The sequence below is a fragment of the Protopterus annectens genome, chromosome 9.part0 (genome assembly GCF_019279795.1).
Source record: "Protopterus annectens isolate FY-2018-M chromosome 9.part0, PAN1.0, whole genome shotgun sequence".
Classification (NCBI taxonomy): domain Eukaryota; kingdom Metazoa; phylum Chordata; order Ceratodontiformes; family Protopteridae; genus Protopterus; species Protopterus annectens.
The window spans coordinates 745,938,326-745,963,451 of NC_056743.1; the positions used below are offsets into that span (position 1 = coordinate 745,938,326).

Here is a 25,126-nt window from a genome sequence, read left to right on the forward strand (position 1 = left end):
AACTCGACAAGCCTGCGCTTCATCCACTCTACATTTGAGTAGTGCAATACGTATGCAGCAGATGAGCCAAGCCACATTAATTACCTAACCTCAGAAACAGAAGCAACTGCAGTCAAGGGAGACAGTAAACATCATTGTCACCATAATAAAGGAGGTTAAATAACACTAATTAACACTAACACATAGTGCCAGATTCCAAAAGAGTTGCTGTCAGTGTAAGTCTGCCCTGATTCTGAAAGCCCTGCTCTCAGTGTAAGTGACTTACTTCAGTGTAAGGCCTGTCTATATCAAAATACAAAAGATGAACTAAATTCAGGAAAAGCACAACACCAGAGTGAAAAATTCTCAGAAAAGTTTATTCTGGTACCTCGGTCTTTCGCCGTCAATCTGAGAATTTTTCACCCTGGTACTGTGCTTTTCCTGGATCTAGCTCATCCTTTGTATTTTGCTGCATTTGTTTCGGAAGGAGTGGTGGCTAGTGTTTTTAAGGCCTGTCTATAAACAGACTTACTATGAGAACCATATTCCAAAACACCTACTCTCAGTGCAAGTGGTCACTTACACTAAGAGCAACTCTTTTGGAATTGGGGCCATATTTGAAACTACATTCAATTAGTCAGTGTTGCATCTTTTGGCTTTTCCCAGTAAGGGATCACCACAGCGGAACTCCGGTCCACTAATGATTGGCAGTAGAGTTGCCGGCCCTGACGCACAACCTTCAACGAAGATACGCCCATTCATGCATGTCTCCACACAGAAGACGCTCTAGTTGACGTCTTACTGTGAGGCGACAACGCTACCGCAGCACCACCACCGCAGTACATTCACAATAATACCACTACTGAAACAGTAAACAACACTATCCCAGAGATTCATTCACATCCCCAGTGCAGGCCATATGGACCATGCCAAAAAGGCCCTGCTTACATGATACTGTATTTTGCAGTTCAGAGCAACATTATCCACAATGAGGCAAGGCCTAATTATTGTCCAATTTGCATGTCTCTCAGTTGCAGTTAACTAATGTGAAGTGTAGATCAGCAATTCCTGCAACAGTTAATTGTGGTAGTTGCATTGTGTAATCACAGGCACCCTTCCCCCGAGTCATTCTCTCACATACACACACATACACACACACACACACACACACACACACACAAGTGCACAGTAGAACACATGCAGCACATACCCCATACCTGTCCTTTTTGCCAAAACATCTACAATGTCTCCTTTTTCCCCTGTGTGAATGATTACAGACGGTCCTTAATGCCAGATGTTTGGAATTCATACAGTATAACATTCAGTAAATGCATACTAGGGTAAAATCCATTTATAAGATGGAGAGGAATGCCTAGTGTTTCCAGTGCCTCTACTCATAAGGGGCATTGTGTTGCAGGCAGTGCATAGTGCCTGAGATCTTCACTATATAGAAGAAAAAACAGTTAGTGCAGTGAGCTAATGCAAGTACATGTTGTTTCAAGGGTATATGGTCAAGTCCCTATTTATTTTATTTTTATTTTTAATATTAATCCCTGGTATCTAGTGGTTCCTCCCACCCTCTGATCCTGTACTGTTTTAAGTGCCATTATGACATGAGAGTATTTCCCCCTACTCCTGTATTGTTTTATGTGCTGTTACGACATGAGAGCATTATCTCTGATGCTTAGTGTTTCCCCCCAGCCCCAGATCTCCATACAGTTTTAAGTGCCTTTACAGCACAACAGTACATCCCTGGTGTCATACTGCTTTAGTGTCATTATCACATGAGAGTATAGATCTGGTGTCTAGTGTCCTCCCAATCCCCATACTGTTTTAAATGATGTTACAGCACAAGAGTAGTATCATGGGGTCTAATGTTACCCCCACCCTAATCCCCATACTGTTTTAAGTGTCATGGTGTCTAGTGCCCACCAACACCACCTACTCATTGTGTCTTTTCTTTAGCATAGGGCTATGTGAAAGTATGACAGCCACCCCTACCCAACCATCCACAAAAACAGAGACACACACACACACACACACACACACACACATATCCATTCAGTGACATTCATAGGTTCATAGGTAAGTACTAGGCTAGAGCCCTTGCAGTCCATTTTAAGCCTAACCAATTTCCTTAAAGGTGAAAATCAAACCCTGTATCTTGTGTCTGTGAGGTAAATGCCTTAACCATTATGTGACACCCCCATCTATATACACACATGCACACCCCTAATGTAATCCCTCTACCCCCCCACTGCTTCTTCACATACACTCTCACACAAGCTGCCACTCACATATATGCACACATACATTTCCTAACCCTACCTTACCTCTAAACATCCTAGTACTTACCCCTACCATGATGGCTGGACAGGGATTTTTTTCCACATTCACTACACATTATCACTCGGCACATAGATGCCTTCCTGGAAATGGTTCCAGTGGAAAGAGAAATTACTAACATATGCCTCTCCCCTAACTGCCTCATTACCCTATAGCACAGCTGAAGAGACAGCCCAAAGTGATGCTACAAGTCTTCATGCAAAAGCATTATGTTAGGACTGTCTTTGAGTTCAAAAAGGTTACCACAAGGTATACAAATCATATAATATGTCATGGTAACCTTTATGAATTTGGCCCTATGTTAGCACCAGAAAGATTAGGTAACAGTAAATCTTCTCAGAGCAGTCTGACTCATTTCATCATTCTAAATAGTACACACAAAATGTTACTCACCAAACTCACAGTCTTTGGTAAAATTATTTATTTCGGTAAACTAAGATTCGGTACCTTCCATGGAACATGCATGGCATATTTTGTTCTTGGCTCACTGTAACTTTGAACTAACTCATCTCTAGTACTTTTCTCTTCTGTAAACTCAGGAGCATGATATATGAAGTGCCTGTTCCCATGTGCTATTCATAAATGTGTCATTTCAAATGTGTACATTCTCTGGATTATTTGACATGCTTGTTATAGGTAAAAATAACATTTCTGGAGCCAGAGTTTCCAGTTTTCAGATAGGATTCCATGTAAGGGTAGGCTTCCTGAAGGTTCTAGCTGCACCATTTCTTAATAAAAGGCATTTGTCTTGCTTCTCCTGCTTCATTTTTTACTTTACTTCTGATACCAGGTAACATTTGGAGGCAAAATACAAAAGTAATGAAGATGCTCATGAGATGATGTGCTTCCAGCTCTCCGGGTTTATATAATAATATGCAACAGTGTAAAAGAAACAGAGAGCATGATTCACACAATGCAAACTATGCTAAACTTTAAAAAAAAGTGTTTGCAAGGCCAGTAATAATAACATTTATAAGTACTACCCACTGACACTGTTTTTACCTTCAGGGTGGTATAGCTCACTTCCACTTTACTTTCCCGTACTAATTTTTTTTAATTGTTTGGTGGTGGGAGTGTGGGCAACTTCAGCCTAAGCCAGATACCATTAATGATTCATAAAGAGCTAATTTTCATTCCACAGCCTAGCCTGATACAGCTGTAATCAGCAATGATGCATCTGTACAATACTTCAGCCTCTAGATCCTTTAGCAAGCTCTCTGATCTTGTTCACAATGTCATAGAATATGTTGTTATTATTTATCGTATTATATACTATGTAATTCAACAGAATTATCGAGCTTGCAGACAATACCACAGTCGTAGGTTTTATCAGGAACGGCAAGGAAACAGCTTATAGGAGTAAAGTGGAACATCTGTTAGGCTGGTGTGTGACAGCAACAATCTTGCAGTGAATGTCAACAAGACCAAAGGACTGATTGTTGACTTTAGGAGGTCTCAGGGAGCACATCAACCTATGGAAATCAAGGGAGTAGCAGTAGAAAGAGTCAATAGCACTAAGTTCCTGGGTATACACGTAGCAGAGGACCTGTCTTGATTGGTGCACACCAACAACACTGTTAAAAAAGTAAAAAAAAACCTGTCGCAGTCCATTCTCCAAGCCTTCTAAAGGGGAACCATTGAGAGTGTACTGACAAATATCACTATATGGTGTGGGAACTGTAATGCCTCAGATTGCAAGGCTCTCCGGAGAGTAGTAACAGCAGCGGAAAGAATCATTGGCTCTCCAGTAGCATCTTTGGACAACTTACATGAATCTTGATGTATTGAAGAGCTAGAAAGATAATAAATTATCATATTCACCCTGTTTGTGGTATGTTCTCCTGCCTTTCCTTGGATAGACGTTACCACAGCATGCACTGTAAGAAGTCCAGATTCAATAGAAGCTTTTTCCCATTATCCACCAGATTGCTAAACTCTAACAACAGGCATGCCAGTAGCCATTCTGCTCTTTCAACCAATTAACTGAATATTCTGTAAACTAATCCAGTAAATGACATACTGTCATGTCCATTTATTCTAAGATCACTACTACTAGTAGCATACTTTAGTGCAATATCCAAATCTTCATCTGTCCCGAAACTTGTATGTGCAATACTCTATGCAATATTTTTGCTTCACAGGTACCTGTTAATGTGAAAATTCAAGTTTGTGTAATACCTACTTGTGCAATACCCTAAATGGCACATTTTTATTCTTGAATCTCTTTAAGTGTATGTCCTAGTATTACTAAATAGTAAATGTATGTATGTTTCTTGCACTGGGAATGAGGCAATGTAATTTTGTTTAACTGCACTATGTGCAGATCTAAATGACAGCAAAGCTTACTTTGACTTTGACTTTAATATATAGGATAAGTAAAATGTCATACCAAAGATACTCACTGGTTGTTAGGTCACTGCTATGTTTATTTCATTATTTATACTTTTATTCACTTGTTAACCAAACAAGGTCACTTGGAACAAGTATTTCTTCTCAGGAGTGACCTGGGAACACTAGGTAAGCAATTTGCTTAAAGGTGATAGAGAAGAATGTAAAGCCTGAAGGAATCAAACCTAGGTCTACATTGTAAAACTCAACAACAGCTCTCATCCTTAATTGCCTGAGCAATATTGCCTCTAGTTTCAGTTAATATAGATTTTACATTAGCAGTATTATCTCCTTTTAACATTTTATGTTCACATTGAAAGAAAGGCAAGAATGGATTACATTAAGGAATTGCAATTCACAATGAAAATGAAATGCAGGGTGGTAGGCAAATCATAATCAAAACGGCAACATTGCCTATTATTTGCCACAAGATAATTTAAGTTGTGTCATGCAACTGTTTCTAAACACATAATCTTTTTTTTTTTTTGTATAATCAAGCTTGAAATTTTCGTAGTGTATGCATACATAAGTTATATATGTAACAGTCTTCAGAATTAATTTATGTACTGCAGCTCATATATTTATTATACACTGCCTCGTAGTTCTCAGTCTCTTCGTGGTGTTCTATGCCTTTAAATCTGTGACAGGTAATAAACAGACTTTCCATTTTACAAAGATCTCTGCACTCATTAAACTGAATTGCAACAGCACACAAATCCTTCCAACTTTTTTTTTTTTTTTTCCTGAGCATGCTCAAAACAAAAAGAAAAGCATGAACTAAATGCAAAGCATCATGGACACATAGATCACTCACTGAACCAGGAAGTAAAGCAGCAATACATCTTTCTGTGGAAGTAAGTAAATGTCCTTACTTAAAATGTTTTAAACATTGTGAAAAAAAGTGAAACATTTCTGCTTTACTGTTTAAAGTAACTATCAGTAAGTCTGACACATAATGTCTAGCATTTGGTCAGAAACACTGTAGAGAGATTTTCCAACTAGTTACCTTATTTACTGCAGACTAGGATTCAGTGACACAGCCTCAGATTTTTTTTTATACAAGAGTGTAGGAGAAAAGCTTACCTGTAAGGTAAAGGAATCTATGAAGATTTCTGTAAAATTGTTTAAAGCTTCCAGTAGAAGTAAGCACATACACATGTATGTAATGTGAGTCTTGTTTGTGTGTGTAAAACTGTTAACAGCTCCCAGCGGAAATAAACACACGTGTGTGTATTTAATATATATCTTTATGCATTTACGTACAAAATGTGTTTTATATGTCCTGCATGTATAGCTGTTTATACATGTATATATACAGAAACAGAGAGAGGGGGAGAGTTAGTTCACAATACAAACATTTCAGAATCAATGTGAACTGCACTATCACAATATTGAAAATTCAGAATGCAGACATGGCTAAATATGTTTGTGTGAGTGTTGGCAGGTTAGGATTAGAGGAAGGTTTAAGTATAGTGATGGGTTTAGTGGTGGGAATGTTTATTTGTGCATGTTTCGGTGTCGAAACCTGTCTTGCATAGTAGTATTGTTACAGGAAGTTTTTTTTTTTAAGGTGAAATCTAGTGGTAAGGCTATGGTTAGGGTCAGCTAACCCCGCACCTTATCTTAGAAGAACTCTTTCGGTAGAATTACCACTATTTAAACAAATGTCATGCTGTAGTATTGCTAAAGTTTTAAGTTTTATTTTAGTTTTTTTTTTTTTTATGTATTTACTGTGTGGTTTGTGTGTATTTTGTTACTACTGCAAGTAGTTTATTTTGGTGTCAGTACTGTGAACAGACAGAAGTTTGGTGCGAGTATCTTGAGTGTCTGCATTTTAAACTGTCTGTATTTCGTTATGTTTGTGTGTATGTTGTGTGTGTGTGTGTATATATATATATATATATATATATATATATATATATATATATAATGTACGTACACACACGCACGAAAGTTGGTGTTGTGGTATTTCTATCTTCTGAAGTAGACCCATATAAATATAATATGTGTGTGTGTGTGTGTGTGTATGCATGTATGTATATATATGTGTGTGTGTATATATATATATATATATATATATATATATATATATATATATATATATGATCATCATCTTCTTCTTCTTCTTTCCGCTGTTCCCGTTAGGGGTCGCTACAGCAGATCACCTGCTTCCATTTATTCCTGTCCTCTGCATCTTGCTCTGTCACACCAACCACCTGCATGTCCTCTCTCACTACCTGTTAGCTTCATCCTTAGCATCTTTTTCCCAATATACTCAGCATCCCTCCTCAGCACATGTCCAAACCAACATAATCTTGCCTCTCTGGCTTTGTCTCCAAACATTCCAACCTGGGCTGACCCTCTAATATACTTATTCCTAATCCTGTCCACCCTCGTCACACCCAGTGCAAATCTTAACATCTTTAATTCTGCCACATCCAACTCAAACTCCTGCCTTTTTATCAATGCCATTGTCTCCAACCCATATAACATAGCTGGTCTCATTACCCTCTTATAGACCTTCCCTTTCACTCTTACAGGTACTCGTCTGTCACAAACCATTCCTGACACTCTTCTCCACCCACTCCATCCTGCCTGTACTCTCTTTTTCACCTCTCTTCCACACTCACCGTTACTCTGAACTATTGACCCCAAGTATTTAAACTCATCCACCTTCGCCACCTCTTCTCCTTGCATCCTCACCATTCCTCTATCCTCCCTCTCATTCACACACATATTCTGTGTTAGTCCTGCTGACCTTCATTCCTTGTCTCTCTAGAGCATATCTCCATCTCTCCTCCACCTGTTCCCTACTCTCACTACATATCACAATGTCATCTGCAAACATCATAGTCCACAGGGACTCCTGACCATTGCAAATAAGAAAGGGCTCCGAGCTGATCCTTGATGTAACTCCACCTTCACCTTAAACACATCTGTCACTCCCACCGCAGACCTCACCGCTGTCACACTACCCTCGTACATATCCTGTACCACTCTTACATACTTCTCTGACACTCCTGACTTCCTCATACAATACCACAACTCCTCTCTAGGCACCCTGTCATATGCTTTCTCCAAGTCTACAAAAACACAATGCAACTCCTTCTGACATTCTCTGTACTTCTCCAGCAACATTCTCAGAGCAAACATCGCATCTGTAGTGCTCTTTCTATACATATATATTAATTTGACCGGCTGGTGGATGGCCGACTGGAAAATGTGCGAAAGCAATGCAGCAGGTTCTCACAATTGCGAACCATAAATATGCAAATCGCACAATATCCCCCTTTTTTTTGACCCATGGTAGCACTTCTTTAGTTGGTAGAGCAGTCAGAAATGTTGCATTTGGTGTTTTGTTCGACATTACGACCGTTCGTCACTTTGAAAATCGACATTCTGGTTTGGAAAATGTAACGTTTGGAGATTGTTTAATCGAGTAAATGATGTATACTATATATATTCAGTGTTGCAGTATTCTTTACATATGGGTTGTATTCCACCCAATGACCCACGTTTGGCCTGTATACAAAAACTTAGAGCCACTGCCTGTACGTGGGATGTTACATGAAGGCACGGATAATGTCGGCCATAAAAGGGACGTCCGCATGTACATTCTTCAGAACTTATTCGCCACCATTTGGAAAGGTTGACTCATACGTTCAGTTTGCCATTGGATATTGTTTATTTTATCTTACAACTTCAGGTAAGTACCCTAAAGGGGATTTATTTTGTTGCTACTGCCACTTGTTGTTGTTAATGTCATCCAGGAAGGGCAAGTGTAGGTGTGGAAGGCAAATTCTACATAAGGATAGTCACAAGCTTTGTTTATTCTGTTTAGGGCCTAATCACTGTCCTTTGGTACATAAACAAGCAGGGGGGCACAAAGTCTTACCTTCTTTGCCTCGTAGCCATCAAAGCATGGGAATTGGCTATTCAGTGCAAAGTGACACTGTATGCTGTTTACCTCCCCTCTGCCCAGCATTCAGTAGCAGATGCATTAAGTAGATCCATGGCACAATCCCACAAGTGGATGCTTTACAGGGATGTCTTCCTGGATCTAGTTCACCTGTGGGGTACTCCAGAACTGGACCTCTTTGTCTCTTCTTTGAATAGACAACTTTTTTTTGTGCCAGGGTCCCTCACCCGCAGGCTTGGAAGGTGGATGCTCTTATGCTTCTCATGGAAGGGGGTGCTTCTTTATGCAATCCTCCCCTCTAATTCAGAAAGTCCTGTAGAAGATTCTACAGGAAAAAACAAAAATCTTGCTAGTGACCCCCTTCTGGCCAAGACAGCACTGGTTCCATCTTCAGCAATTAGCCGGGGGCCATCACTACAAGTTACCTCACCGGGTGGACCTACTCACTGAAGACAAGAGATCTTTGTTTAACCCACCTCTGTTAACTCTGCAAATGACCTTGTGGGCGATCAACTTTTGATCCCTTTCAGGCACCTGTTTTCTAAGGACATGCTTTGGGTTTTGCAGGAGGACAGGAAACCTAATTCACGCATGTCTCCATGCAGAAAATGCTCTAGCTGAGAATCGAACCGGACAGCGACTTACTGTGAGGCGACAACGCTACCGCAGCACCACCACCGCAGGATATAATATTAATATATATATATATATATATAATTGAATATAGGTTCATAGGTTCATACTAGGCTATCTGCCCTAGGGCATTTATAAGCCTAGCCAGAGTTGTGTGGCTTTCACCACCCCTTAGGTTGAAGAATACTATAGTCATTAGTTTGCCGTGCCTCTGTCCAGCAGTGATACAGAGATGATCCCCGGGGTAAACCTACCATCTCCCATCCTCCACTGGTCAAGATTCCTCTTGAACAGAGCCAGCGAGGTGCTCTGTCTCACATGGACCGGGATACTGTTCCACAGCATAGGGAGTCTCTGGGTGATGAATCTGTCCCTCCAGCACATCCTGTTTATATCCGTGTTGAGGTTTAAGTCTCTTGCTCTTGTGGCTCTGGTGGATTTGGATTTTTTGAGGTGGAGCATGTCCATTAATTCCGGGTTGGACATGGCCTTGTATGTCAGGCACAGGTCACCTCTGAGCAGACGGTATGTGACTGAATAGAGCTGGAGTTTCTTCAGTCGGGCAGCATATGGCATATTTTTGGGCCCCTTTATCCTTTTGGTGAGGAACTTTTGGGGTCTTTCCAATTGCTGCAGGTGTCGGGTAAGATACATTCCGAATGGGGCATTGTACTCGATCATTGGTCTGATAAGTGAAGAGTACAGGGGAACAATGACCTCCCTTGATCTGGATGTGAATCCCTTCATAATCAGGTGGGCAATGTAGAAGGTCCTCCTAACCACTTTGGCAATGTGAGTGTCAAAAGAAAGGTTACTGTCAACTTGGGTCCCTAGGTCCCTGATAACCTCTTCTGTGCTTAATGGATTGCCACCTATGTGGTAACTTGGGGTTACCTTGTTTTTACCAAAGGGTATGACTATACATTTTTTGGCGTTTAGCTTAAGGCCATGGCTGTGGCACCAGTTATCCGTTTCTATGAGACCTCTCTGAAGGATATCTGTGTCTGATGGATTTTCAACTATGGCGCCCAGTTTGCAGTCATCTGCAAACTTTGTCAGCCACAATCCTCCTATGTTTGCCTGCACTTCTGAAAAGTAGATGCCGAACATAAGGGGCCCAGGACTGAGCCCTGTGGGACACCGCTTGTGACCGGCTTGGAGTCTGACATGGCACCAGCAACTCTAACCCTGTGGGTTCTGTCCTTGAGCCAGTTTGCTACCCATCTTGTGACATATGGGTTTACATTTAAGCTGGTGAGCTTTTCTATGATACCCGAGTGGGGTATTGTGTCGAAAGCTTTGCAAGGTCAAGGTAGGCTGTGTGAACTGCCTTACCCTCATCAATGGCCTTGGTGACTGTTTCAAAAAAGTCGACCAAGTTCAAGAGGCATGATCTGCCCTTGACAAAGCCGAATTGGGTAGGATCCAATGTCTGTAGGTCCCCTGTGTCTTTATTTATGAGTTCCATTATGATCCTCTACATAGCTTTGCAGACCAGGCTTGTTAAGCTTATGGGGCGGTAATTACCAGGGTCCATAGAAGCACTGCCTTTGTGGAGTGGGACCACAGTTGCCGTACGCCACTCTTTGGGTACGTATCCTGTGGTAAGGCTAAGATTAAACAGCAGCCTTATGTGTGAGTTTAGTTCCTCATTGAGTTCGTGAAGCACACAGCCGGGGACACCATCCGGTCCCATTGATGCTGTGTTTTAGCTTTAGAGAGAGCAGCTCTCACCTGGGCATTTGAGATGATTGGGAGGCTACACTCTGCTGGGATAGTTATTTCTCCTTTTGGGGGGGAGGGAGGGGAGAAATTTTCACTGAACCTGTCTGCCAGTATGTTTGCAATGTCTGTGGGTTCAGTGATTTTTTTTTTTGTATCATTTTGGACTAATTCTGAGCATATCTGGGAGTTTCCACCCAGATTTCTAACATAGCTAAAGAAGGCCTTAGGATTGTCTTTTGAGTCCTTGGCAATTTTTCTTTCAAAGTTGGCCTTGGATGATTTTATGAGTGATCGTAGTTTTTTACTAGTATTGATCAGAGATGTCTTCCCTTTTAGGGATTTTGCTCTATCTTGTAGTAGCTTTCTCCTCTTGTTGTAAAGTTTGTTTATGGCTGGGGTCCACCAGATCGGGCGCTTGCCTTTGGTGGAAAGGGTCTTGATTTTATTTGGGATTGCTTGATCCATGCAATCCTGGAGGTGCTCGTAGAAAACATTTGTAAGGGATTCAGCAGCGTGGGTTGTGGTTTCCAATGGCTCAGGGGCCTTGAAGGATACCACACCAGTCTTAAGAAGTGTGAAGTTGGCTTTTGAGAAGTTCTTCACTGTGGTCTTTTTTGTTGGGGGTGGGGGTGGGATGTGGATCTCCAGTGAGATTAGTTTATGGTCTGATCTCACCAATGAGGGATACACTTCCAGTGTGGAGCATTTTGTCCCCATGTTTGTGATGATCAGGTCTAGTATATTTTCACCTCTTGTGGGAATGGTGACAAGTTGTTCCATAGCATTTGAGTTTATGAACTCCAGGAACCTTTGGGCTAGGGTATTGGGACTTGAGTAATGTTCCCAGTCTATGTTTGGGTAGTTGAAGTCACCCAATATGATGGTGTTTGGAGAGACATTTATACTCTCCAGTGTCTTCAGGAAGGCTGTGTGGGGTTCCTGAGTTTGAGAGGGTGGCCTGTAACATGCTACAAACTGTAGAGCAGTTTTGCGTATGTTTAATTGCACCTGAATGGTCTCTGATGCTTCGTGAGTTGCCACCAGCCTGGAGGTGTGGGTATCCTTGATGAATATGGATACACCCCCTCCTTTTGTGGTACGGTCCGGGTTTTGGGGCCGGAACGCATGATATGAGGTAAAACCTGATAGTGCCGGGGTGCTCTCAGGAGCCTTGAACCAGGTTTCAGTCACAGCACAGACATCGATGTTATCCATACTGAGGAGGGCTTCGAGTGCATGCATCTTGAGATTTAGACTTCTGGCATTGAGCAGCATTACCCTTAGTTTTTTTCCATTATTGTGTTCTAGGGTGGTGGGTTTAGAATTTGAGCCTTGTCTAAAAAAGGCACTATGGGGGTGGCAAGAGCCTTTGCCAATATCCGGAAACCCAGGGGTGACAGGTGCAAGCCGTCCCTTGCGAAGCAGCGTGGCTTGTCAAGCATGTCATTCCAGGCAGACAGACTTTGGATCCCCTTAGAATGACACCAGAAATTAAGCCAATTATTAAAACTGATCATTTTGTCTCTGTATTGTGGCATCATTCTTGGTGAAGGTAGGATACTGCTCAGGGTCAGGGTCATACCAGCCTGGGCTACATAATCTGAGAGCTCCTTTATGTCTCTCTTCATGTAGTCCAGGGAGGTACGTCTCGGGTCATTCACACCGGCATGGACAATGACTGAGTCATACTTGTACTTGCTGTGGAGTGACCTGAGTGCTTGTGTTATGTGGCGGATTCTAGCGCCCGACAGGCAGCTTACTGTGACCCTCTCCTTGTTCAGTCTGGTGAGTGGGACATCAGTGTGTCTGACTATGGAGTCACCTATGACAAGTGTGTCTGGCATTGTGTTTGGCCTTAAGGGCTGTGACTGATTTGCACACTGACTTTGTGATCTGTGTTGCTTGTGTTATGTCATGAGGTGGCAGTTGTTTGGGTGTCTGCTTTGGAGGCCTCTGCTGTTTTGGTAGATTTTTGATCAGTGCCTCCGAGTATGTCTTTGTGTGTTTATGTGTTAGAACTATCACAACTACAAATCAATGTGAGACTGGGTTTATGGTGTGTGTGTTTACCTTCTCCTCCTGTCTGGTTTTGCCAGTCCTGAGTTGAGAGAGCTCAGCCTCCAGTTTGGCTATATAGTTGCATCTCTTGCATGTATTTGTGTTTTGTGGGAGGAGGAGAGGGTTGTCTGTGTACATGAGGCAATTGTAACATTGCCTCAATATTCCCAGATTCACCAGCTGAGCAGGAGAGGACGCTAGCAACTGACCCTTTGAAATGCTAGAAGAAATGAAAAAAGTTTGCTGTGTAACTGAGTCAGAAAGGACCTATAGGGAAGTGGGTACTCAAGGGGGTTTTAAACTAGTGAAGTACTTTGTATAATATAGAAGTGCTTTACCTGACTAAAAATGCTTTAGGAACAAGTGCTGAGCTTTACAGATAGAGAATAGACTGTTTAGATTACAAGTAGAGCAGTTCTAAGGGAAAAAATGAAGAGCAGACTTTACGGAGCCAGAAATAGTTTAACCGGCGCTGCCCGATGGTGCTCTAGTGGCAACTCCGCGCTAAATGCAGAAAAGGCAATAAGTCAGTAGTACAGGCTAGCACACTTTAGTGGGCAGCCAAACAATTAATTTTAACAGCAAACAAACAGTTCTAAGGGAAAAAATGAAGAGCAGACTTTACGGAGCCAGAAATAGTTTAACCGGCGCTGCCCGATGGTGCTCTAGTGGCAACTCCGCGCTAAATGCAGAAAAGGCAATAAGTCAGTAGTACAGGCTAGCACACTTTAGTGGGCAGCCAAACAATTAAATTAAACAGCAAACAAACACTTTTCAACTTGAATTAGACTAATTTTGACTAAAATGTACTTTTAAGTGCAGATAATAAAAAATGCAGTAAATAACTATGAAAACAGTTAAAGCTTGCTCTAGGTAAGCAGTAGAAGGTAAAACAAATATAAAAAACAGCAGGATACTTAATCAGGAAAGCAGTCGCTTTTTTTTCAGTTCTCTGTAGCCAGGAAGACTCAACAGGACCACGTGGAGCTGTGTCTGAGCAATATGTATGTATGGGTCTATATTGAATCAGCGAATGCTTAAAAAAAAAAAGAACACTGATTCATCAACCCTATGTAAGCAAAAACTTACATTCGCGAACACCCGGAACAGCATTTTTTTTTTCCCAGGGAAAAAAATCTCTGGGATGTTTTTGGGAGTTTGCTATTTCCTCCCCTGTGGTGCGATCTCGGAGTTGGTATATTTACATAGGGGGTGTGTGTGTGTGGGGGGGCCGAAGCCCCCTACATTATATACTGTTTTAATATTTTTTGATTTTTTTTTTTCCCCCTGGGGAAAAAAATGCTGTTCCGAGTGTTTGGGATTGTAAGATTTTGCTTAAATAAGGTTGATGAATCAGCATTCACTTTTTTAAGTATTCACTGATTCAATATAGACCCTTATATATAAAATGTGTGTGTATATATGTATATATTTGTGTGTATGTATGTATATATAGGTCTACTACACATGATTGAAATTTCATATGACTGAAATTCATTTGACTGAGACCAGAACATCAAAAGTTCAAAACACTAAAAACTCATTTGAATGAAACTCATAACACTGACTCATTAAAGTAAAAGGTATATGCCCTTTTCCTCACTGTAGTGCAATCCTGGAGTTAGTATATATAGTTGGGGGGGTGTGGGGGGCATAACCCCCCACATAGTTTAGGTATATCTTGTCTTCTGCAAAGAGTTATTCAGTGCGGTTATAAATATCCATCTGTATGTTTTAAAATGTATATCGTATGTGGGGGTCTATGCCCCCCCCCCAACTATATATGCTAACTCCAGGAATACATATACGTATCGGTATATGTATGTATGTATGTGTGTATATGTGTATATATATATATATATATATATATATGTGTGTGTATATACACACAGACAAATTAATACACACATATATATATATATATATATATATATATATATATATATATATATGTGTGTATTAATTTGTCTGTGTATATACACACACACATATATATATATATATATATATATATATATATATATATATATATATATATATGTATGTGTTATTTATTTGTCTGTGTTTAGTTTACTGGGAAGGCCCAATTGGGTAATACCCATTTTCAGTGAATGGCCTGGGAAAAAAGTTCTATTTGCTTACATCACATTGTACTAAGTTCAAGTTAAAAATATCGTGGTTACATTTCTGTTTACATTTTTACACAAAAAGTACTTACATTTATACATTCTAAGATTTTACAGAGGTGGGAAGTTACTAAAGAGAAAGCCTCTATGCAGCTTAGTAGATTATACAAGCAGCAGTTATGTATAAAAATTGTTTTGTCATTTCAGTGAGAGGTTGAGAGTATTCTGTTTGAGAGTATCATATGGTGAACATAAAGTCTAAAACTTGTGATGAGCGTGTACAGGAACAATAATAGCTAAGATTTTGTTTAAGCAGTGATTTTAAAATTATCAAGTTTGTCAAATACTATTCCAGAGTTTAGCAACATATTGGGAGTAGAGCGAGTCTCCTACAGCATTATTTGACTTGATTGTAAGAATTTGTTACTAGAACTGATATGTATGTGGTATATATTTGTGTGTATAAATATGTGTTGTGTGTATATATGTTTGTGTGCATCTGTGTGTGCATCTTGGGTGTGTGTGTGTGTGTGTATGTATATATATATATATAATTTAATATATATGTGTGTGTGTGTGTGTGTGTGTGTGTATATATATATATATATATATATATATATATATATATATATATATATAATGTGTGTATATATATATATATATATATATATATATATATATATATATAAATATATATATGTATATATAATATAGTGTGTGTGTAATATATATATGTTTGTGTGTGTTTTGTGTATATATATATATATATAGATATATATACACACAATGGTTTGGGTGTGTGGGTGTTGTTTCAAGGGTACATGGTTCAAATCCTGTTTATTTATTTTTAATATTGATCCCTGTGGTTCCACCCCTTGATCTCGTACTGTTTTAAGTGCCATTATGGCATGAGAGTGTATCACTGGTGTATAGTATTTCCCCCTACTTTTATGACATGAGACCAGCGACAAACTGTCTGACCCAAAGCAAGACCTTTTACATAACCTGGTTTACAGGTGATTCATACCAGAAACTGTGAATGACATAAAGATCACTGCCCAGCTCGCCCCTCCATACCTGCACACCCACTGAAACCAGTAAAAAGTTATGTGACCCACAGCAAGACCTTTTACATAACTTGGTCTGCGGGTGACTAATATTTACAAATGTACTGTCATTTGGGGATATTCATCCTAATACAGAAACAGTGAATGTATGTTGCACATTTTTGTAGCACATCTGAGCTAGTATTATGCTGAATTGTACTAGCAGAACACCGCAGTACCTTACCAACTGTGTTAACAGAAGTAGCAAAGGAAAAGCACTAGCTTATTGTTTTTCTGTTAAGGACAGCATAGTGCGATTCCACAGATGTTGGCTTTCTCTTATTTTCCTCTCCTTCCCCCTGTTAATTCCCAACCCTTTTCCTTTAAATTAAAATGCCACTTAGCTGTTTTACCTCCACTTACTGTGGTTTCCTTTTTCTCTCTCATACATTTCCCGGTATTAGCTATTCTGTGTACGCTGTGTAATTTCTTTCTGTTAAATTTCTTGTAGCACTGCTGGAATTGCTCAACATAGTGGCCCCTATTTTTCCAACACTATAGCAGCTTCTGTTTGAAACTGTAGAGTACTCCATTCTCGCAGCCCTCTGCATGCTGACACCCACCACCTCAGGCTTTCATATCTCCAAACAAATATATTGAATAAACTGGCTTACTGATATTTTTTTGTCTCCACCACTCATGAACTCTCACAGGCCAGGTGCACATAACAGTACTTGTGAATGATATGTTGCATGTTTATTCCACTCACTCCCATCATCCAATGTGTCATTCAAAAGTTTCCACTTTCCAGTTTCGTGCCATTCTGCCTCTCTCTCCTACTGGTTATTTCCCCTAGCCCGTCCTGGAATGCTAAGCCATCCATGTAAGTGTTTTGAGAATTATGGACACTGAACTGTATAGCAGTGATTATGTTTCATTCCGTTTGTCATTGTTTGTTTAAATCCAGCTAATGATTTACCTGCTGCATTGATTATTTCTGAGTTATTTTTGAGGTTATTAATGAGTTTGTTGTTAGTCCTGCAATTTATTGACATTTGCTTTAACTGTATCGGAATGGCAACTAATATGTTTTGCCGGTATAATTTGCATGAACAGTTAAATGTAGCCATGGTAAACTGCCTGATTTGTCCTTTTGTTTTGTTTGGTTTAATTCATGTTCACAGGGAGCAATATAGAATATATTTGTTTAATTACTGTATGGTATAGTACTGGTATAAATTGTGGGTCTCTGTTTGGGTAAAATAAAATGCCCAGTGTTTCTCCCTTTTTCCACTGTACTTGGCCTAGTCCCCTGTCTTATTGTAATAGTGAATCTTTTAAATACATGGTATATTGTAGTCACTGGTGCCCCAATTCACCTCTCATGCTAACAAGTGCTGAGTAGCTTATCCTTTTACCAATGAATTCCCTTGCTAAAACATACTGTAACTGCTCACACTTTAAAATATGCTGAAATGGCTTATCTTGTCCCCAGTATAATCCCTGCTCAGAATAAGCTAAGTGCAGTTAGATAACTTTTCTGTCTAGTTAGTCTTGTCTCTTGGACTAGCCTAGGGCATCCTACTGATATTTCTGTTGTTTTTTTACTAATATCTACAGTGTTTTTAACCTATTTTTTGACACAGTGTTTATACCTGTTCCGTTTTACATCTAGCTTTATTTTCTAATCATTTTGTTCTTATTCCAGTTACTCTCTAATCTTTATTCAGGACATAAAGACCACTGCCCAGCTCGCTCATCCATACTTGCCACCCACTGAGACCAGTGACAAGTTATCTGACCAAAGCAAGACCTTTTACATAACTTGGTTCACAGACAACTCATACCAGAAGCAGTGAATGTATTTTCCACATTTTTATATCACATCTGAGCTAGTTTTATGTTTACTTGTGCTAGCAGTACACCGCAGTACCGTACCGACTGTGTTAGCAGACGTAGCATAGGCGAAGCACTAGCTTGGTGTTTTTCTGTTAAGGACGGCATAGTGGGATTCCACAAATGTTGGCTTTCTCTTATTTTCCTCTCCTTGCCCCTGTTAGTTTCTCAAACCTTTTCCTTTAAAATCAAATGCCACTTAGCTGTTTTAACCTCCATTTACCATGGTTTCCTCTCTCTCTCTCTCTCTCTCTCTCTCTCTCTCTCTCTCTCATACATTTTCCTGTATTAGCTATTCTGTGTATGCTATATAATTCCTTTGTGTTAAATTACTTGCAGCACTACTGGAATTGCTCAACATAGTGACCCCTATTTTTCCAGCACTATAACGGCCTCTCTTTGAAACTGTTTTTAGAGTGCTCCATTATTGCAGCCCTCTGCATGCTGACACCCACCAGCTCAGACATTCTTATCTCCAAACAAATAAATATACTGAGTAAACTAGATTAGTGATACTTTTTTTTTTTTTGTCTCCACCACTCTCAAACTCTCCCAGGCCAGTTGCAGCCTGCCCCGTTCCCATACCCTAATCGCAATTCCCACCCACCCCCAACTACTCCTAAACTTATAACACCAACCCCCTCCTACTCTGCCTATACCAACCAATCCCAACCACAACACCTTCCTCTAAGCCCCACCCCACCTACTTCTTCCTCTCTATTTGACTACCACCCTCTCGCATTACCCTCACACCACTCCTCCTCTCTTACCACAACCCAAACTCTACTATAAAGAAACCTTCACTGTCATCCTGTCACATTACCCTCCCACCACTCCTACTGTCTTACCACAACCCAGACTCTGCTAGAAGGAAACCTTCACTGTCGGTCATCTCTAATTTCTTACCAAATAACTTTTACTACCCACCTCACATGTTTAGATTCTAACTAACCCAGCTCCTCCTCTTATAACTTTCTACCTAGTCCCCTTCTACTGCATCTTTGCATCTTATTCTACATAACTTCAGGAAATCAGCCACCAGTCCCCTTATTCCTTTATTTTTGCACCTCCCCTTTACTTTTTTTACAACACTCTACTAATTTCTAATACCAGTGTCGTCCTAACTGGCAGCCAGTCATCTAATTATAGCCACCTCCTGCCTCCTTCCTTAATGTCTCTCACATGTGTAAATATAGTGTTCCTCTCACATTTAACCCTATTTCTCTTTTTACTGTTAAGTCTTACAGTTCCCAAGTCTGTTTCTTCTCTCCCCAAACCTACATATGTCGCATCCCTCCAAACTATTCCATCAAAAAGCTTCTCGGATATATCTGCTACCTTATTTCCAATAAGTCCACTAATGTTTTCAAAATTGATAATTCTTCCTCTATGGTGCACTACTTCATACCACCACAAGCTATTTTGCACAACTGAAACAAACCCAATACCTTTCCTTTACTCTCCCATATTTACAAATGTACTGACATTTGGGGATATTCATCCTAATCCAGAACCCACTTCCTCCCCATCTAAACCAACTAACTACCACAAATCCTTGTCGCACTAAATTTCCAAAGTATTCGCTATAAAATCACTGACTTTCATGCCTGGATATCCCATAATAAACCAGATGTCATCGCTGCCACCGAGACCTTGTTCAAACCTAATAAAAAGACACTGAATTTCTCCCTCCAGGGTTCAATGCCATAAGGTTAGATAGACTTCACACAAAAGGAGTTGGTATAGCACTTCTTTTCCTTAATACCTACAGTATAACCTCATACTGTAACACTAGTGCACAGTTCTGCAACACAGAAATCCTCATTTCTTTTTAAAACTAAATGACTCCAAAAGAATATGTATTATAGTTCTACATATACCTCCCTGCAATAATATACCTATCCTGGAAGACATGCTTGCCTGGATCTCTAATGCGATCAAAAATGAGACCATCATTCTGGGAGATGTCAATGTCTAACATCAACCTTTTTCAATTCACCCAACTCATCACACCTCCAACAAAGTTCAGCAAGTGTAATAGTAACGGTTCCTTCCTAGACTAGATATTGGTCATTGACCCAAGTAAAATCTCCCCATCAGGTACTCTGCCAAATGCACTCGGTGACCATGTTCCTGATTTTTATTCATAGAACTGTTCCCACCATTCAAAAGGAGCATCATTGCAAATAAATACAGAATCTGGCCAACTTCAAACCACAGGCATTTATCAATATATTAAAAAACTTGAACTGGAACATCCTGAAAACTCTACCTCCAGATGATACAGTGAATTTATTTTAATACAACATTCCTAGAAACTCTAAACAGTCTCACACCTCTTCGGGTAAAAATAATTAAAACCAACCATGCTCCGTGGTAACCAAGCCATCTAAAGAACTAATGCTAGCTAGAGATAAAACATGGGATCAATGGCTAAAAAGTAAAAACCGTTTAGATCTGATGAATTTCAAACAACTCTGCAACCAGGTTAAAAAAAATAGTAACCAAAGATAAAAAACAGAGTACTACCTAAAACGTCAAACTAATCACAAGCAGAACCCCAGAAAATTCAGGACACCAGTTACTTCACTCCTAAACCCTAGTACCAAAAAAAAAAATCCATGTCCACACACCGATAAAACTCCTTCACAAATAGCTGGTCTGTTTAACTCTCACTTTATCAACAGTATATCAACCGTTACTGCTAACTTTCCCCAACCTCACAACAGCTCAACCTCAAATACCTCTAATTACAAAGTACAGTTAAGTCAATCCTCTCCCACTCACCCTCGTTCCACTGCAGTCCCCTACCATTCTTGTGAACTATTCTGTCCACACCGTTTCACACTTAAACCACTTCTAATACCATAAAACGACTACTCAAACTCAAACCTGCCTCCGTTGCAACTGATAACCTGCCAACGGAATATTTAAAATTAACAGCTGAAGCTATTGCCTATCTCATTAGCATACTCGTCAATACATCCATCTTCAAATTCTATGTTCCAATTCTCGGGGAAAAGGGCATACATTGTACCTCTTCACAAAAGTGCCAGCTCTACTGATATCTCTAGTTTTCATCCTATAGCCACTCTGTTTCCCATGTCTAAGCTCCTTAAAAAACGTATTCGCATACAACTTATAAACTTTCTCCTTAATGACCAGTGTGTATCCCCTATACAGCACAGTCTCAGACTGGTTCACAGCACTATGACTGGCTTGATATCTTTGCTGAACACCATAAATAAAGCCGGAGACTCAGGCAAACTTCTCTCTTCCCTATTTCTAAACTTATCAAATGCTTTTATTACAGTCTCGTATGCACTACTTTTACAAAAACTCTCAAACATTGGTGTATCCTCCTCCACTATTAACTGGTTCTCAAGTTACTTATCAGACAGACAGACAACAGGCACTTAAATGGCAAAACTCCCTGTCTTCATATCTTCAAAACCCTACCGGTGTCCCCAAGGCTACATACTAGGTCCCCTCCCATTTAACATCTTTATTAATAACCTTCAGTCTTCATCCAGCCAGGACTGTCTCATTCAGTATGCAGATGACTGTACTGTTATCTCTGCAGATTCCATATCTCTTTTATAACACATGATTCAGCAGGCCCTTTCCTCTACTGAAATGTGGATGTTCATCATGTTTCACTGTTGCAGTCATTACTCTTGGGTTACCCTGCTGGCAGGCTACCCTCAGTCGGCCAGAATTCCAAAGTCTAGGTCCAGCTTCAGTTGCTGTCGCCTCTTCCCTGACATCAGTGCACCAGGGGTATAAAAGATGCAGCCGACTCCATTTTCTTCAGTCTTTCTTGCCGCGTGGTGCCCGAAGCAAAAGCAGTTCGCAAGTGCCGGTCGGCCGACTCCTGAGATTTTCAAATCCGAATTTCAGAACCAAAGTCTTCATTAAAGCTAAGTACCCTATTGGAGAAACTTTTTTCTTGCTCCAGACCGATGTCAAAAAAAGTTAACAATTGTATTTCTTGTGGGAAGCAAATACCTCATAAGGATTTTCACTCTTACTGTATTCCTTGCCTAGGCCCTGATCACAACGTTGCTAGCTGTCGCTTTTGTGCTAGATTTAACCAACGCACTATCAAGCGTCGGTTCGATTTTGCATTTCATTACTCAGGCCGAAGATTTAATTATATAATGCCGTCGGACCAGCCGACAACCGGAGTTTACAAAAAACGCAAGAAAAAGGACCAAGGATAGGCATCCGAGGTCCAAAACCGACGATGAAGCCTCTACTAGGCCAGTCACTGGTTCGCTGGTTCTCAGTGAGACGCTTTCGCAGCCCCTGGTGCCCGCTACCTCAGAGCCACAGGCTGCTACCGACTCCCATGTGGAGCCGACTGGCCCTCTGGATACTCAAGGTATTGGACACTCGGAAATCATTCCCTCAGATGGGTCCGGACAAAGACTAAAGCAGCTCTAAAGACAAAAGAAACAAGTACAGCATTCTCCTAATCAGACTTCTATGCCTAAAAAACATTTGCTCAAAATGGCTGAAAACCTAATTACTTTGATCAGGGGCTCCCATCCCCCTCCTGATAAGAGGCCTAGGCAAGAGACAGAGTATGATTCTTCTGATAAGGTATCTGTTTCCTCTGATTCCTCTTCTGAACAGGATTACTCCATGCTTCCCTATGAGGATTCTGATGCTGAAGAATCAATTCCTTCAGCCTGTCCTCCTGAGGATTATTATTTTGGGGAAACCCTGCATACTATGAGGGAGCATTTCCAGTGGGAGAGCCAAGATTATTCTGAATCTAACAAAAGGTTCAGAGACTTTTTGCTTTTTCCTCGGCACAGACCCCTTGCTATTCCACCTGTTCTAGACATTGTAGATGATGTAGAAAGTCTGGCCTGTCCCCTGACTCTTTACCCCCTGCACCTGCTAAGCCAGACAGATACTACAGGGTCCCGGATTCTCATAAATTCCTATATAAAAACCCCGCTGCTGACCCAGAAACTATATCTCAGGGTCCCAAGGGGGTTAAAGCTTCCACTGCAAAAAACCCTGTCCCCTCTGATAGGGATTCTATGGCTCTAGATAGATGGGGGGAAAAAAGTCTACACTTCTGCTACCTTGGCTGTAAGGGCTTTAAATTGTCAGTTTCATATGCTTAAATATCAGCAATATTTAATGTCACTGCTTAAACAGAAAATGTTGACAAATACTGACTGTTCAGCGAACAAGGAATTGCAGAATTTATTGCATGCAACTGAACAAGTGGGAAAGCATACTTTGCAATGTGGTTATGATTCACTGGAGGCCTCTTGCAGAGCCGCTGTTACTGGTTCTGTTATTAGAAGGCATGCTTGGTTAAAGGAACAGAATCTGCCTGATCATGTTAAAGCAAAATTATTAGATGCACCAGTACAGCATGATACTTTGTTTGGTACTAAAGCAGAAGAGGTGTTGAAAAAAATGGAAGATAAAGCAAAATCCATGCATACAGTCAAGGATTTCTTACAGGTACAGCCACCCAGGTTTAGCAGGAACTGGCCTTCTAAAAATTGGTCCTTTCCAGTGTCAGACCACAAAGAGGCAGATACAGGCGTCCCAGAGGCAGATCTCAACCCTAAGGCTCATACAGGCCTAAACAATGGGGTGTTCCTACCTCCAAAAGCAGAGAAGACAAATCACAACCTTACAGGAAACAGTCCCAATGGCTTTCCTCTACCAGTTCCAAGCAGTTTTGTTTTGACAGCCCCCTTAGGGGGAAAACTAGCACTTTTTTCATCAAATTGGCAAATGGTTACCCAAGACAAATGGGTCCTGAACATCATGTCCCAAGGCTACAGGTTCCATTTTCACACTCTGTCAAGGTCAAAGGGCATGCCAGACCTGCCACACAATCAATGGGCAGAGGCACAAAAGCAAATTATAGCCCTCATGGACATGAGGGCCATTCAGCAAGTACCACAACAAGAGCAGGGGCAAGGATTTTACTCCAGACTTTTCCTAGTACCCAGGAAGGACAAAACCTGGAGACCAATACTGGATCTGTCTATACTAAATACGTTTCTGGAAGTTCCAAAATTCAAGGTGTTGACTCTACAGCAGCTACTGCCCATGCTGGGCAAGAGGGCTTGGCTCATAACTTTGGACCTAAAAGAGGCGTACCTGCATGTCCCAATCAGACAATCTTGCAGAAGATACCTCAGATTCATAGCTGGCTCAATGCATTACCAATTCTCTGCACTGCCCTTTGGCTTATCTACTGCACCCAGGGTCTTCACAAAATGCCTGGCACCAGTAATTGCGTTTTGCAGACAAAAAGGAATTCAGATATATTCCTACTTGGATGACTGCCTGATTCAAGCACAGAACAAAGACACTCTTCTAAAGCATCTGGCATTTGTAAAAAGATTACTAATTGGCCTAGGGTACAGAGTAAACGAAAAGAAATCAAAACTAGTGCCCTCTCAAGAGATAATATTCCTGGGTGCAAGCTTAAATGCAACTGCCCAGATGGCTTGTCTCACGTCGGACAAGGAAAAGCAACTGACTACTTACTTCAAGAAATTGGCAACAAAAACCCACTTATCCGCAAGGAAAATCCTGCAGGCTTTGGGTTTCATGGCATCCTGCATTCTACTAATGCCAACTCAGAACCTTAAATCTGGCAGCATGGCGGATAATGTAGCCATTCAGAACACTCCTCTTTCAAAAGCTTTTATGGATGTTATCTTGGAGGCCAGGAGGCCCAGTACCAGAAAATCTTATGCAGAAAAATGGAAGAGATTTTGTGCTTGGAACCAGGAACAAGGCATTGACACGTCTGTACCAAATATACCTCAGATTTTACAATACCTAACTGAGATGCTGAACAAAGGCCTTTCTTTCTCATCAATTAAGATTCATGCCTCTGCCATTTCAGCCCATTACAATACGGAACCACCTGTCTTTTCTCATCCTTTAATAAGGTAATACCTCAGAGGCGCCAAAAACATTAGGCCTCCAAGGAGAGCACCAATTCTGGCCTGGGACCT

The 25,126-nt window shown here is 40.6% G+C and overlaps 1 protein-coding gene across 2 annotated transcripts in view; it reads left to right on the forward strand.

Moving 5' to 3' along the window:
- Positions 1 to 5,472: 5,472 nt before the first annotated feature.
- PIGM (phosphatidylinositol glycan anchor biosynthesis class M) overlaps positions 5,473 to 25,126 on the forward strand; it is a 367,285-nt gene continuing 347,631 nt past the window's right edge. Inside the window, exon 1 of one of the 2 annotated variants that reach the window (XM_044083380.1) lies at positions 5,473 to 5,567. The gene's annotated coding sequence lies outside the window, so the exon portion shown is untranslated. The remainder of the gene's footprint in view (positions 5,568 to 25,126) is intronic. The other variant, XM_044083381.1, reaches the window with a different exon arrangement.